This window comes from Mus caroli, unplaced genomic scaffold, assembly GCF_978045245.1.
Source record: "Mus caroli unplaced genomic scaffold, Mus_caroli_1 scaffold_11, whole genome shotgun sequence".
NCBI lineage: Eukaryota > Metazoa > Chordata > Mammalia > Rodentia > Muridae > Mus > Mus caroli.
Window position 1 is genome coordinate 94,398,103 of NW_028227266.1, and position 11,257 is coordinate 94,409,359.

Sequence of the window (11,257 nt, forward strand, 5' to 3'; positions counted from 1 at the left end):
TAATAGTTCTACTGGACGTTCTCAAGTTTAAGCACTAAAAATTGATCCTGATTGATTTAGGGCACTACCCGTTTGTTCAAAGGATGGTCCAAAGGGTGGCAGCCAAATCTTCATAGAAGCAACCTGTTAAATAGTGCTGGTGGACAGGGGTGCTGTCTTGTGTCCCTAGATTTGGGTACTAATAGATGTTCCTTGAAGTCCCCACAAGAACATGACTGCAGCCATTGATGCTGCCCTGCCAAGATGAATTCCCATTTATCTGCTGCTCCATTTCACTAGCCCAGGACACACAGAGCCTTACCAGGGGTTGGGGAGTCTGATGGCCAAATAGACAGGAGTGCCCATGAACTGGTGGGAAAGCAGCCTGGGACGGGCACTATCCATTTGACCCTGACACTCTATATGATAGGAAACATCTCTGCCTTGGGGACAAGCATGTGGTAAGGGCATCATTATACCTGGTGAGGCATTGAGAAGCAGGACCAGGCCTCATACCTGCACCCCGCAGAGGATCTGAGTCCCAGCTGACTGAGTTTCAGTCTCTACACCACAGGAATTCTATGAATTACCAGAACCCACCCCTTAAGCCTCTGGTTGATTTGGGCTAATTTAGTGATTATGTTGGGACTTGGGAAAATGTCACATCATTCCACAGGAGTAACAAGGCTGTTTCAATTAATTAATTACAGCTAATGGATGTTGTAAAGAAAGCATGCCCTCCAGCTCTGTTTTTTTCTTTTAGCATTTCAGAACTTACATTTTTAGGTTTTTAATGTCTTATTTTTCTTATTTTTCATATATATATACATATATATATCCTTCCCCCAAAGTCTCTGAGATATATGTATATATATATATATATATATATATATATATATATATTCATTCCCCAAACTGTATACTCCATGGGAATTAGCCTATCTTTAGACTCTCCTTAGCTTTTAGAAGCCCTGGTGTTCATTCCTAGATCTTAGTATTATCACATGTCCTGAGACTTTGAGGGAGTTTGTGTAGACGATTTTAGCTGATAGAGCTTAGGCATTCAATAAATAATAAAGATTGCATCTTCATTATGTCACTGTCAGTAGCCATTCCCCACCACCAAAGTAAAATAAATCCAAACCAAAGCACTAGAAGGCTAGACATTTTACCTGCTATTTCCATTTTTCACAGAAACTCATTGAATATATACACAATGTAAGAATGAATGCAAATCATCACTGACAAGGAAGCAGAATCTTACCCTCACCTAACGTCTGTGCCTCCCTCCAAGCAGAGCCATTGGTCATTGAAACAGCCGATGAATGACTTCATGGATAGACTGTCTTAATACACACACCACTTCTTAAATGAATGTAGCCTGTTCCCTGTGGGCTGAGAATGAAGACAATCACTCAAGTCAAATAGCTTTGACCAAAGAAGGAAATCTGTATCCAAAAATTGTGCCTACAATTCATTCCTTGGCACTGCACAACTGTCAAGTCTTAGCTTATCTACTATGGAGGTAAAATCCTCCATAGTAGAGGATGTGAGGGACATTCAAGTACAGCCTTATTACAATGAACTCCAATGTCCAAAAATTGTTCTTATTTTGGGTTTGTACCACCAAAAGAGCCAAGATTTTAAGCTCTACTAAAAACAAAACAAAACAAACAAACAAACAAACAAAATGACTTTATCTATTCATGTTCATTAAAAAAACTAATAGTGATATATTATTTTAAAATATCATATAGTTAATATAGTTGGTGTTACTTAAAATTTATACTGAGAAAAACATGTGTTTTCAGTATTGCTGTAGACAAACATCTACATAAGACTGTCCAATTGATTATTATTTTATATCAAACAACTTTTATAATGTTCAATTTTTATTATTACAATAGCTTATAAATTTTAAATAATATGAAAAAAACCCAGAAGGTATGGCAGGTACTGAAGGGGGGTGTCTCTGGGAAGAGTTGGGGTACAAAAGGGAAAGAAGAATGTGATGTAAGTCTATTTACTCAAAATATGTTTTTAAATGTTAACAAATTCAGATAAATTGAAATTATGTATCTTTTCTCATAATAATGCAATAAAATTTAAATAAAAAAGAATGAATGCCTATTTGCATATCTTATGCCTTGTTGCATAAGATAGTGTTAGAACGACATGAAGAAAAATCGCCAGCTAAATAAGAACATTGTTATGTCTCTCAGAGCCTGAGAATTGTCAAAAAGGGTCTTATGAGGTGTATTTGTGTGTTTGTGTATGTGTTGCCTTTGGATTTATATTTTTAATTAATTTTTTTACCTCTTTCTTTCTACCCTCAATCTACAGTATAGTTGAGATAGCTGACTCTTTAAGAGGGGGCATTTTTTTTTTCTAAAGTGTGTCTGGCCCTGTTTAGCACCCATACTAATGCCCTCTGGGTAAACCAATCCTGTTCTTCGATGTTTTTACCCGATTAAGTATTCAGTAAATTGAACTGCAAGAAAAGTACTGTGAGACCAAGCTCCTGTAACTCGCCAGCTCATCATCTGGTCTCCGTGCATAGGGAGGTAAAAAGTAACTGGTGTAGATAGTTAACTTGAAGTCTTGCCCAAGCGGACCGGGTGTCCATCTCACAAGTTGTTTATGGTCAAGTCAAAGAACAGAGAACATTCCCTGTGCTTCACTCCATGGCTCTAATAAGGGAAGACATTCTGCTCCTTTGATGGAAAGCCACAGGAAGTAGGAAGTGAACCTGCCTGCTGGGCTGCTGAGGCAGAGGTGATTGACAGCTCCAGTCCTCTACATCTTGGTGTATCCTCTCCCTTTGCAATGGGGCTTTGTACTTTGTCTCCCTCAAATAGGTCCTGTGACTGGGTATGGCCATGCGGCTTTGTTTTGACCAACAGTGCAAGCTGGAAAACATAAAAGTACAGAGACTTTTTTTAAAGAAAAGATTTATTTTATGTATGTGAGTACACTGTCACTCTCTTCAGACACACCAGAAGAGGGCATTTAAATTTGTTAGTTCAACGCTCAGGCTAGAGATGCCCTGAGAACCAATCTCCCAATACTTCAACAAAATATGTTATTACCACATGCCGCTGAGATTTTTTTTGTATTGTTTTTGTTTTATGTATATGAGTACTGTATTGCTGACACACTAGAAGAAGGCACCAGACCCCATTACAATAGTTGTGAGCCACCATGTAGTTGCTGGGGAACTGAACTCAGGACTTCTGGAAGAGCAGCCAATGCTCTTAACCACGGAGCCATCTCTTCAGCCCTGCCTCTGATATATTAAGGGTATTTGTTCATAGAAATTTTTAGTTGATTTTGCTAGGCATGGTGGCTCAAGCCTTTAATTCCAGTGCTCGGGAATTCAAGGCAGGCAGATCTCTTTGAGTTTAAGGCCAGTCTAGGGCTACATAGCAAGTTCCAGGACAGCCAGGGCTATACAGAAAAACTGTCTCAAACAAAGAAAACAAAATATTCAGCCTATCTCAAAACTATCATGTATTTATTTATCATGCATGTGAGAATGTAGGACGCTGTATGAACACATGTGTGCAGGTTCCATGTGTGGATGCCAGAAAATGCCTGGTGCCCTGCTCAGTCACCCTCTAACTCACTCCCTTGAACTGGAGCTGAATCTTTCTTCCTGGAGCTGGAGCTGGAATGGCCGGCTGTCCTCTCATCCCAGAGCCGAGGCTTCGGGTGTGCATGCTCTCTTACCCAGGGGTGTTTTGTTGTTTTGGTTTTGGTTTTTTTTTTTGTGTGTGTGTGGGTGCTTGGAATCTGAACTTTGATTCTCATGCTTATGTAAGTGAGGACTCTTACCCAAGGATCCACCTCTTTAGTCTTTTGAAAATATTTTTATTAGTTCATCTATGAATTTAAGTTAAGAACTAAAAATTAGGCTGGGCCTGGCTGGCCTCATGATGGCCAGAAGACTCTCGTTTAGATTTAAAACGGCCCTCAAGGTCCATATGTTAAAGGTTTGGTCTCCAGCTTGGTACTCCTGAGGTGGAGAATTTGAAGTGAGAGAGCTCTGGTTCTTGGGGGTGAAGCCCCAAAGGAAAGTGTTCCATTGTGTTTCTATAGACAGCATGGCTAGTTCTTATGTTCCTCTGACTGCTATGTGCTGGCATCGATCTGACAACTGGGACATAAATCAGTCAGACCTGGTCCTTGCTGGTGAGAAATTTACTGTCTTCCTGGAGGCAGGACGGGAATGGGTAAGCAGGTAGATGGGTATATCGCCATGATACTTCCTGGTGATAATAATAGGTGTGCTCTCTGCTTCTTTGCTTAGGGTTTGAGATAGGAGCTTTCAGCTCCATTGCTATGCTGACTGCCGGCTGCCACAACTGTGCTGCCATGGTGCACACACCCCTCTGATCCCTCTGTAACTGTCAGTCCAAAATAGTCCCTTCCGTCTATAAGTTACCTCGATCGTGGTGCATTACCATGGAAATAGAAAACTAATTCACCGCTCTACTTCCACCTTCTTATGCTCTTCTGAGACTGTTTCCCTCCTGAGCCTGTGCCACTTGCCCATGGCTCCTTCCCAGAGACCAGCCAATCTTCTTGAAAAACACATTTGGTGGCTCAAAGGTCCAAAGCCAAGTTTTCAGTCTATCCTTGGGTATATATCCAAGGATATATACCAGGATATACAAATCCTTGGCAGATATACCAGGCAAATATGTTTGTGTGTGTGTGTATATACACACACACACACACATACATACATATATATATGTATACATATATATGTATACACACACATATACGTACATGTATATATACATACACAGATGTATACATATGTAATATGTATGTATTATATACACACATATATATGTATGTATGTATATGTACATATATATATACACATATGTATATATTACATATGTGTGTATATATATGTGTGTGTGTATACACACACACACACATATTTGCCTGGTATATCTGCCAAGGACAGACCTGTACCTTCTGAAACAGAAACAAAGAGCACACATCACACTTTAGAGAGATGGATTGGTGTTAATGCTTATATAAAACATCCACTACACTGCTAGCTGTGTAAAACTTTAGCAAAGACATTCAATATAATAATACAATACTTGGTATTGATATGCAAAGACCATTTTATTTTTTCACTGACTTTTTAAACTTTAATCAATCAATGGTTTGTTTATGCCACTGAGCATCAAACCCAGGGCCTTGCGCATGCTAAACATGCACACTGCTGCTTAGCTATGTCTCTGAACGGTCATTGTTTTATATTTAGTCCTTTTGGTTCTAGAAACAGCTTTCGTCAAAGCAGTTGCTGCACAAGGCCAGCAACACTTTGTGTACATCTTGGAGTTTCCACAATTCTTCCAGTGAAAGATCTACACAATTGAGGTGTGTGCAGGCACACTAAACTATTCACACAACAATGAAACCAGCTAGCTACAGTTCTCCTGGCGCCCCATCATTAGGTTGATCTTTAAGGAAGATCACAGTTCAACCTTTGAAGCCCCATGTGACTATATTTAAAACAGTTTTCCTCTAGGGCATTCAAACTTTTTACAATATTGTATTCACTTAAAGCATAATATTTACCCAACTGTTTTCAAATGAGCAGCAGAGAAAGAACAGAAGAGAAACGCTAGGGTCAGGCTGTCCCGGGTTTGTTTTCTATCTAGTTTTCAGCTCATAATTCTTTTCCCTCGTTCCCCGAGTTAATGACTTAATTACTTTCTGTGGCTGTAAGACAATGTCTGAGCATTGTGACAATTTTGCTGCGGTAAACTTTTTTTTTTTCTCCTGAGTCTGGGTTTTCCAGACTGGCTGTGTTAGGCAAGCAGGAACTCCAGGCAGCGAGAGTGAAGGAAGTCTCCAGAGCTTTACCAAGCGGGTAAAAGGCTCAGGTCCCACTGCATCTTGTACCTTACAACAGGGGGAGCCCAGGGTGGAAGGTGAGCAGCGAAGGAATTGATGAGGTGAAGGGAGGGGAAGAAATCACTGAGTTGAGCTCTCTAGCGCTGTACTAGAAAGTGGGGTGGGTTGTTTGTCGGGTAGGAATTTCGAGACAAACTACATGGAACCATTTTTCTAAAGAGTCCCTTTGGGGAGGGGAAGAATTCATTCCTAGACTCTCTCCTACCCACTTCCTCACTGTGAATAAAGTTTATCTTAGTAGACAGTTACGTATGAACGTCCTAACAGCGTAGCAGAAGCAGCTGTGCCATTTGTCTGTGATGAGCGGTAGCTAGTAGTGAGCAAACACAGAACGATGCACTTGCTGCCTGAAGACTTCCGAGCTTTATCAAGGGGGCGTCCCAGCGCGGGTCCCACCGCCTCTTGTACCTTATGACAGCGTGCAGTGGAAGGCGTGAGGCAGTGTAACCAGGAGCAGCTGGCTCTGGCCAGGCTGCCTGAACAGAGAGGCGACTGCTGCGGCATGGCTGCTGTAGCTGTGGATCCTGAGAGCTTTCGTGGCAATGAGCAAAACGTCCTGCCAAGGTGATCAACGGTGAACTTCCTTAAGGCTCAGCTTAGCATTGAGTAGGATTGATGAACTCGGACTGATAGGATAGTCTCGCCTGCATCTGATGAACACACAGGAGATTTCTCTTGGGCTTATTGGGGATGCTGATTTTAACTTCACTGGCTTCATCAGATCACAGTCTTAACAGTTTCAGACAGTTGCTGCTTACCGATTCTAATTTCTTCCCTTCCTTGAGGAAAAGCTAGCCAGATAGCAGCAGGTAGAGGCACCAGCTGATGAAGCAGAATGACTCCCAGAATCCCCTGCAAGTTGACCACTGAGCTCCACACATACATATACAGTGGCAAACACATACCCTCATAAACACAAATAATAAATAAATAAAGTGTATTGTTTAAAAAGTACTACAGAAGCCCATCTGTTGATCTATAAATTCATCCCGAGGGTGGTGGAATAACCAAATATTCCCACTGCAAATCTTCTTCTTAAGCTGCAAATAAGTGTCTGTTGCCAAATTCACAAGAAAGCCCGAAGTAGGAATTTAATAAATATGGGTCATTTGCAATTGAAGAGGAAAGCTAATATTTAAATCCTTATTCATTCTAAACCCAGAACATTCCAGTGTTCACCAGAGAGAGCACTGGTGTTGTTTGATGCTCATTTAATTCTTTTTGCCACCATCTCTCCCCTCCCCTCTCCTCCCCCTATGTGCACACAGCCCTTCTCATCCACACCAACCCCACAGACTCACACAGCCCAACACCTACTTTGCATTCAGCAAACACATAAGCAGCGTGTGATCTCATTTCATAATCTATGGAAAGTAACATTGGGCTACTCCTTATTAAGATCTAGCGTGTCCACTGGGGCTTGGTGAGGTTCAGTGGAAGCCTGTGACTACCTACCCAACCTTCACATGACTTCAAAAGATTTTTTTTAAGTTCTTACTTTATGTGTACGGGTGCACACACACCATGCACCCGCAGTGCCTACAGAGGCCAGAAGAGGGCATCCAATCCCCTGGAACTGGAGATACAGAAGTTTATGAGCCATCTATGGGTACTGGAAATTGAACCCAGGTCCTCTGTAAGAGCAGTAACTAAAGTGCTTAAACACTAAGCCATCTCTCCAATCCCTTCAATACTAATTTCCTCATCTCTTATGGCATTGGTATGCATAGGGCAGTGATGGGTGTGGCCCTAGGGAATAAAGAAACACGTGGACTACAGAGATTTTAAACACACTAATAGAGAAAACTAAAGGTTGCTCTGTTTTTAATATGATTACACACTAGCAATTTTACATCAAGCCCAACACCCTCCCCTTCCAAACATCTTCCTTGACTTAGCCTTTAAGCAATGTCTGCACTTGCCAGGATTTTGTAATAAAGACAATTAGCCTGTCCTTTAGTCAGCCCTGTAGCCCCAGCCAAATCAACTCAGAGATGCCCTGACAGAAGTGGACGAATCCAGAAGCATTTGTTTGAAAGCTAAGTCCCTAATGGCTCAGGCTCACTGATGCTGGAGCTCTGGGGGCACCTTCATCATCAACCTGTGTGCCTGGCAGCCTGCTTCTGCATTCACCAAGTCATGCCAGAACTGTGGCCGTCATAGCACGCAGGGTACTTCAGTCTTTCTTATCAACTTAATTCTCTCACAAAAGCTCTCATGGAGTCTATGCTCGGGACTACATTTTAAAACAGCAAAAACATTTGCAAGGTGTGTTTTTTGTTGTTGTTTTGTTTGGGGCAGTGGGGGGGGGCTTGTTAATTCAAGTTCACATATGATAGACTCTTGATAAATTTCTATTGATTCTTTTTACTAGCATTATTAGGCTGTGATGTTTATAGTAATTTCTATAGTCATTAATATGAAGGCATGTATATTTTTCTCATTCTTTTAAACAATAGTAATGCAATTAAGGAGACTAATCAATTACATTCCCCTCTATTGATAAGCTAATAATTTATTTTATTGCTTATTTTTTTAAACTGACGTACAAAGTTTGGACAATTATTCTTCCTTAGTGTATTCCATGAATATTGATAGTGGACTATGGAGGTAGATGTTTAAGAAGGACCTGCTCTGTACAAATACCCAAGGTGCACCCTGAGTCCCAGCTCCCTGACTACACTGCAGGTCTGTGAGCTCTGCTGTCCTCTTCTGCTTGTTGTGAATTTTCTGGTGGAGGGATGACTAACCCTTGCTTCATCTAAATCCTGTTCTGTGTTCAGAGAAACATACTTAGCTACAGTGTCAACTCTGAGAGGATTACAATTGAATTGCAGTCAGAGATGGCTTCAGAACCAGTATGGGCAGTTGATGTGGTTTTTATTGAAGGAGTGTTGTATCATTCATTCTACCGGGAAACATGTGCAACACCTCGGTGTGGGTTTTATTTGTTTTGTAGTACTGGATCATGAACACCCGGACCCAATGCCTGCTGGGTAAGTACTCTACAACCACCCACACCCTCAACCCATTTCTGTGTGTTCTGTGTGAGTGTTCACAGCACAAAGCAGATGTCCGATCAGGAGCACACATCACAGATTACTTCTCTTGCGTCCTCCCCTTCCTGACTCCCCAGACTCCCTGCTCTCCTCAGAGTCAGAGGCTTAATAATTGCAGATTGACAAGCCAGTTGATTTACAAGATCGACTCAAAGTGATATTTGGAAGGACTAAGAATGATCACAAAGGATTCGACAAAGTAGCATTTTTATTCTTTTAATAACTATATTAGGCTTTGGGGAAATGTGCTGGTGAATTTCATGTCAACTTGACACAAACTGAACAGACGGGACCTTAATAGAGAAAATGCCTCCAGAAGATGGTGATGTAAGCAGGCAAGCCTATGGGGCATTTTCTTAGTGATTGATTCAGGAGTGTCCAGCCCACTGTGGCTGCTGCTGTCCCTGGCTGGTGGTCCTGAGCCCTATAGGAAAGCACTCTGAGCAAACCATGGGGAGTGTCTTAGTCAGAGTTTCCATTCCTGCACAAACCATCATGACCAAGAAACAAGTTGGGGAGGAAAGGGTTTATTCAGCTTACACTTCCATACTGCTGTTCATCACTCAAAGTAGGTCATGACTGGAACTCAGGCAGGTCAGGATACAGGAGCTGATGCAGAGGCCACGGAGGGCTGTTTCTTACTGGCTTGCTTCCCCTGGCTTGCTCAGTTTGCTCTCTTATAGAACCCAGGGATGGCACCACCCACAATGGGCCCTCCCCTCCTTGATCACCAACCAACAAAATGCCCCACAGCTGGATCTCATGGAGGCACTCCCCCCAAATGAAGCTCCTTTCGCTGTGATAACTCCAGCCTGTGTCAAGTTGACACACAAAACCAGCCAGTACAGGGAGCAAGCCAGTAAGCAGCACTCCTCCATTGCCTCTGCATCAACTCCTGCCTCCAGGTTCCTGCCTCTGTTTGAGTTCCTGCCTTGGCTTCCCTCAGTGGACTGTTACTCAAGATACATAAACTAAATAAACTCCTTCCTCCCAATTTACTTTTGGCCATAGTATTTCTTCACAGCAATAGTAGCCCTAAGGCCAGTAGACTAGGGGAGCTACTCACTAAGAAATAAAATGTGCGCTGAACAGTGCGGGTACACACATCCAATCCCATCACTCTGGAAGCAAAGTCAGGCAGATCTCTGAGTTCAAGTCCAGCTTAGTCTACAGAGTGAGTTCCACGATAGTCAGGATCATGAAAAAGCCGGCGGGGTGTGTGTGTGTGTGTGTGTGTCATGCAGGGTCTAGTCTGACTGGCACCTTTACTGGAAGATGAGGTTAGAACCAAGCACCTGCAGAAGAGACCAGGTGAGGGCACATGATGCATTCAAGCTCCTGTTAGCTATTTTTCTATTCCTGTGATAAAACACTACAACCAAGGCAATTTAGAGAAGAAAGAGTTTACTTGGGCTTATAGTTCAGAGGGATAAGGGTCTGTCATGGCAGAGAGAGGCTCGAGATAGAATAGAATCTGAGAGCTCAGGGCCTGACATACAAGTACAAATGAGAGAGAGAGAGAGAGAGAGAAAGAGAGAGAGAGAGAGAGAGAGAGAGAGAGAGAGAGAGAGAGAGAGAGAGAGAGAGAGATTCTTGCATCTCTGACTGAGGAGCCAGGATGTTTATTTATTTCTACAAATTCTCTCTCTCAGTCAGGATACACACACGCACACACACACGCACACACACACGTCTCCTCTCTCTCCCCATGTTTGTGTACTTTACAGGACCTTTCCCTCTGAGGAGAGGAAAGCCTAGGGTGAGACAGAGGAGAAAGTTTAACTTAACCATCTTCCTTGGCTTTATTTTTAATTCTAGAGTGAGGCGCACTTTAGTCTTCCAGGAGAACAAATGTTCCTACGGTCTACATAGCAGTTTGTATTAATACACCAGAAAGGCTGAAGAAAACGGAACTGAGAAAACAATATCAGTCATTTCCAAGTTGCTTGCCTTGGGAGGTGAGGCAGCAGGACAGCGACCATTGGTCCACGTCAGGTTATCACAGGTTCCTCCTTCTGTGTAAAGACTAAGGCACAGAGCGCTTCTGGAACTGACCTCTTGGGGAAATTTGGCTGTGATCTTTCTAATCTTGGTTTCTCCTGAGGTAAGGTAAAACTCCCTGACAGGCAATTTGAACATGAGTGATTCTATTTGAGTTTTAGCCAGGTTTGTTGAGGCGTAGAGCTGAGCATAGTTCAAAATAATGATTTTCTATGGTTTTTCTTGGTTTGGTTTTAGGGTTTTTTGCTTTTGCTTTTGTTTTTAAATGTTTC

At 42.2% G+C, this 11,257-nt stretch overlaps 1 long non-coding RNA gene across 6 annotated transcripts in view; it reads left to right on the top strand.

The window, feature by feature from the left end:
* Positions 1–11,257, top strand: part of LOC110301948 (uncharacterized) — a 28,856-nt gene that overhangs the window by 10,601 nt on the left and 6,998 nt on the right. For 3 of the 6 annotated variants that reach the window (XR_015044465.1, XR_002378753.3, XR_015044468.1), the window contains exon 3: positions 8,885–8,921. This is a non-coding gene — a long non-coding RNA (uncharacterized LOC110301948). The other 3 variants (XR_015044467.1, XR_015044469.1, XR_015044466.1) reach the window with 3 other exon arrangements.